A 5633-nucleotide genomic window follows, 5' to 3' on the forward strand; every position below is an offset into this window, starting at 1 on the left:
TACCATTATTATACAGAAGATTCTAAAAAATAAAAGTGGAGAACAGGCTGTAGAGTACTTTGTACTCAGTAGCTTCCAGCCTGGCTTTTTAGCGTCTAATGTCTATGCTTGCAAATTCTGAGAATTCTCTACCCTCAGAATCGGGAAGTGCTTTTCAGAGAGCCAAATTCTAAGTTTCCACAGCTGAATCTCTAAGAGAGATTGTAAACCTGGCTTGATAGGGCATTGATTTTAATCTTTTTTTTTTTCATTACCTTTCCCTTCAGTATCCCCTATGTCCACACTCCTAACTCAAGTTTAGAATGTGTAAATGGAAGGATAAAATAAGTGGAAAGTTCACATTCAGAAATAAGCAAAACTCTAAATGTGTGGGGATAGTAACAGTACAGTGGTTAAGAGTTCAGGTCCTGAATTCAAATAGACCTGTGTCCTTGATCTACTGTGTGCCACTTGGATTTATCTCCTACTTCAGCTCCCCATTTAGCTCCTCTCTAAGTGTCATGGAGAGCAGGGGGTAGGATATAAGTAAATACTAAAATCACCTTTTTACTAAAAACTCTAACATATTGGCACAGAACATGACATTCCTACCTTAAGCAGGTGGGAACAAGAAGCAGAGATATAGGCCATTGCCATTAAGTGACCTCATATGTACTTGTAGTATCTGAGATGTGGGAAAATTTGAATATGGGAAACTTTTCTTTCTGGCTTTCTCTCCTCCTTGTGGGCAGGGGCTGTGTCAAATCACCCTTTATAGGCTGGGTAGTGCCTTGCTACAGTGCCTGGCATTCAACAAGGGAATGAATGAAGCACAGTGTATGCGGCAGAAAGACAAGATTTCCCAGGAGACAGAATTGGGCTGTGTTCCCTGTGTTCTCCAAGACGTAATAACTGAGGAGTGTGGGGCAGAGTGCTGCTGTGGAAATACTACAGGGGTCAAAGCAGGTTGAACCCGGAGACAAAAATGCAGTTGCACGTGGCACTGCCTATTAACATACGTGCTCATGATTAAAGTAAACATGGGACAAAGTTCAATATGTCCTAGGGAACATGAGAAAAAAAATGCACCTTCTCGGGGAGCCACTGTCACCTTGGGTTCTCTGGAGCATTCTATTTTTTTTTTCTTTCATTTGCCCCACTCTTCCCTCCTGGTCAATTTTCCTCAAGCCTCTGGAAGGCATTTCTATTTGTACCGCTTCTTTGGCATGGGGAGAATGGCTTGGTGACCTGTGGATCTCTCCCTGACCCAGAGCCTCTGGACTCCTCTGAGGAGGATAATTATGTTTCAATGGGCAGGTGCTGAAGCAATGTTGGCATGCTAAGATTGAATCAGCAAGAACAGCTATCAAGGATGGGACTGTGCAGGAAAAGCAGGAATTTTTTTTTTTTTTTTTTTTTTTTTATGGGTCTGTGCACCTGCTAGCTGCCACTTATTCACCTGCTCATTGGTGTGTTGGCTGGATTTTTTTTCTTTTTTTTAATGAGACTTTCCCTAGGTGTATTTGGCAAATGATGTGTTGAAGCTATTTATTCTCTGCCTCCCATGGACCCTCAGGATCACCTCAAATCATCCAGGCCTTGGCTATTTTCCCCTTAATTCTTATTTCTTGCCACCTGGTGTCCTGTCAGGCCAATTTTTGGCTGCATTGGTTTTTGTCTGCTGAGTTGTGCTTGGCAGAATTACCTCTCCCAGAACAGCTATGCACTAGAGATAGTGACATGGCCATTTGGGCAATAGACTGTAGGGGCCATAGCTTGGTCCTGAGTGGAATGCACAGGCAGTGAGGGCACAAAGCTCAAGTGCTGCAGTGTATGGCTGGGACAGTCTTCAGCATTAGCAGGCCCGCAAAAGTGGCCCCCCAACTCCATCCCCCATACCCTACACACAGGCCATGTCATGTACAGGTTGGGAATGTGGGTTCTGGTATCAGACTATTTGACCTCAAATTCTAATTCTGCCTCTTATTAACTCAATGACCTTGAATGAGTCACTTGACATCCCCCAGCCTGAGTTTCCCTGTTGAAAATATGGAAGGAAAATATAAGAGTGACTACCCCCTAGACTGTTGTGGGCATTACACTGGATAATCCATGTAAAGCACTTGGCAGAGTGCCTGGCAAATAAGAAGTGCTCTACAAATGTCAACTCTTATTTTAAAATTCATGGAAGTGTATTTAGACTTTGGGGATTTCATTTCTGCTTTGAATTTGTGCTTCCCCAGTTGGTTTTCTTGGCACAGGTCTCTGGGGAATGGGGCATTTCAGGCAGAGATATGGGAGAAGTGAGGCAAAACTACTGGAACCTACTCTGAGGCCTGAAATAAAACCTTCCAGGCTGGAGGCGTAACGCTGGGGGATTAGGCTGCTTACAAGCTAGGAAATGATGGTCTCTGGGCTCTGCCAGAATCTCCTGTAGGCAGAGTACTCTGTTCTGCCTAAGGCCTCCCCTGGCTGTTAAAGCATCTGCTTAGACTGTATTTGTTTGTATAACTGCCAGATCCTGGGGCAGTCAGATGCTTATGTTCATCTTGAAGCTGTTTTAGTATTTACTAGCTTAAAAAAATCCTTGGAATTTAAATATGAAAACCAGCAGTAAAACAAGGGTAATGATCCAAAATCAGGCATGCAAAAGCAGGAAGCATCAAACTTATAACTGTGTACCAAAACAAATATTTATAAGTTAAGGTAGCAATAGAAAATGCTACAGAATGAGCCAATTAATGTTGCCATGGGTAACAAATTGTAATTTTGACATATCTCTAGGATAGCTTTATCAGCAATATCAGTATTATGCTTTTAAATGTTGAGTTTTATGGGTAATGGGTTAATGTATCATTACTTCCTTTCTTGGGGTAAATCAGAAGCTCTCCCTTACTTTGGTCATTGTTTCGGAAAAACTTACTAAGAATGGATGTTATGAGTAGGATGAATAAATTAATGCCTTTACAGTATAAAGCTTTACTTTTGGCCAGGAGCGGTGGCTCACAGCTGTAATCCCAGCACTTTGGGAGGCCGAGGCAGGTGGATCACAAGGTCAAGAGATTGAGACCATCCTGGCCAACACTGTGAAACCCTGTCTCCACTAAAAATACAAAAATTAGCCAGGCGTGGTGGCAGGAGCCTGTAATCCCAGCTACTTGGGAGACAGAGGCAGGCGAATCTCTTGAACTTGGGAGGCAGAGGTTGCAGTGAGCCGAGATCATACCACTGCACTCCAGCCTGGTGACAGAGTGAGACTCCATCTCAAAAAAAAAAAAAAAAAAAAAAAAAAATCTTTACTTTCAGTACTCAATGATCTATAAGTTTTGGGGATTTAAAGATCTTTTCTGGATCTCTTTATTTATTTATTTTTGGTACAGGGTCTTGCTCTGTTGCCCAGGCTGAAGTGCAGTAGCAAGATCCTATGGTAACTCACTGCAACCTTGAACTCCTGGGTTCCAGTGATCCTCCTGCATCAACCATCTGAGTAGTGGGGACTGCAGGCTGTGTGCCACCATGCCTAGCTAATTTTCTAATTTTTTGTAGAGACAGGGCCTTGCTTTGTTTCCTAGGCTTGTCTTAAACTCCTGGCCTCAAGCAATCCTCCTGCCCTGGCCTTCCAAAGTGCTGAGATTTCAGGCATGAGCCACTGAGTCCAGCCCAGATCTCTTTTAGATAACTAAGAAACCCTAGAGAATGTTTTGCAATTTGCCAAGGAGTATGAAAAAAAGAGCTCATCATTTTGGCACCTGCTTTAATAGCTGAGGTGACACTGATGAATCCCTAAGCTGCATAGGTCTTTGAGATGGAGGCAGGTTCTAAGGTAGAATGGCCTGATGAACAGTGAGCAGACAGTTGGTATGCCAAACCTAGAGCCTTCTTAGGAAGTCCTGCATGGCTCCAGATGGCTCCCAGGAGGTCATGTTATTTTCAGGGTCTCAGATTATGCAATTACTATCATTGGAAAGAAATGTTCAAGAATGTTAGACATCTAGAGATAATCAGAATTTATTGAAATGGATTTAGACATTAAACAACATGTTCCTAGATGGTACGTAACAGAGAGGCCTTGGCCCTTGAATCTTACAGGTCTTAGGCCCACTGTTTATCCAACCTGCCCTCAGAAAGTAGGCTAAACTCAGGGAATATCCACCTCTACCATCAGTCATAATGTCTGTGCTGATCTCCAGTGGTTGCTACATAGCCTTTAGCCAAGACCTGTTTAGAATCACCCCATTTACAAGAAGGTAATCTCAAGTTTTACTATCACTTTAACTCTAAATTTTGACCTTAGGGTTACCCCAGAAACTTCAGAGAAGTCACGAGTTTTAAATATCATCCAGTCTAAATCTTTTTATTTTATAGATGGAGAAATGCAGCAAAGAGGAGAGTGATTTGCTCAAGGTCACATAGCTAGAACACAGAAGGGCCTTCACTAGAATCCAGTTACCCTAACTCCTTATTTAATATTATCTGAAGTCCCCTTAAAACTAAGGTTTTGCAGCCTTACCAGCCCAAACTGTTGCTTTGATTGTATGCAAACAAAGCATGGCTTTTAAAAAAAATTTTTTTAATTTTAATTTTTTTTTTTTTTGAGACAGAGTCTCGCTCTGTTGCCCAGGCTGGAGTGCAGTGGCATGATCTCGGCTCACTGCAAGCTCTGCCTCCCAGGTTCAAGTGATTCTCCTGCCTCAGCCTCCCGAGTAGCTGGGACTACAGGCATGTGCCACCACATCCAGCTAATTTTTTGTATTTTTAGTAGAGATGGGGTTTTATCGTGTTAGCCAGGATGGTCTCGATCTCCTGACCTCGTGATCCGCCCACCTCGGCCTCCCACAAAGCATGTTTTAATGGTTTTGAGGAATTATAGAGAGTACTAAACACATTTTAGGATAGAAATGAAGTCTAGAGTATTTTGATAAAGTCGCCACTTTGTTTTTCCACTAAGGATTTGCCTCTGTAACTCTCTCAAGGAGTTAAAATTCTCTACAGTTGTCAGTAATTGTGTGTGTGCATAAATAGGCAGTACAATTCAATAGAGGAGTTAAATATGTGATTAAGAGATATCTTGCAATCAATGGGAAGCTGTCGTAGCTTAGCATAAAGAAGGCCGTTTTTTGTTGTTGTCGGGAGAGACTTGTTTTCTTTTAGTCTTTTGATGCTTTATTAATTGTGATAAGGATGGTTAAAAATGATATTTTCCTCATAGGAATAGCATAGTCTTAGAAAATTTCAGTTTGCTCAACACTCAAAGAGTTTAAGAATATTATGTATGATATTGAGATCCACATTTTCTTCTCATCCTAACCTTGACATGAGTTCTGAGTCTAGTAATTTCTTGTTCACTGTGATGTTACCAAAATATGACTCTAGAAAAATTTCAAAAACTATATGCCTTGTGAAAAAAAGGAAAGCTAATAGAAAGTAGGCCCTTAGAAAATGAGGCAGTTATTAAGCCAGGCATGGCAGAGCATGGTTCTCTTACCCAAGTCTAGGACTTGTAAAAACACAGATGGCCGGGCATGGTGACTCACATCTGCCATCCCAGCATTTTAGGAGGCCGAGGCAGGTAGATCACCTGAGGTCAGGAGTTTGAGATCAGCCCGGCCAATATGGTGAAACCCCATCTCTACTAAAAATACAAAAATTAGCCG

This window comes from Pongo pygmaeus, chromosome X (assembly GCF_028885625.2).
Source record: "Pongo pygmaeus isolate AG05252 chromosome X, NHGRI_mPonPyg2-v2.0_pri, whole genome shotgun sequence".
Taxonomy (NCBI): domain Eukaryota; kingdom Metazoa; phylum Chordata; class Mammalia; order Primates; family Hominidae; genus Pongo; species Pongo pygmaeus.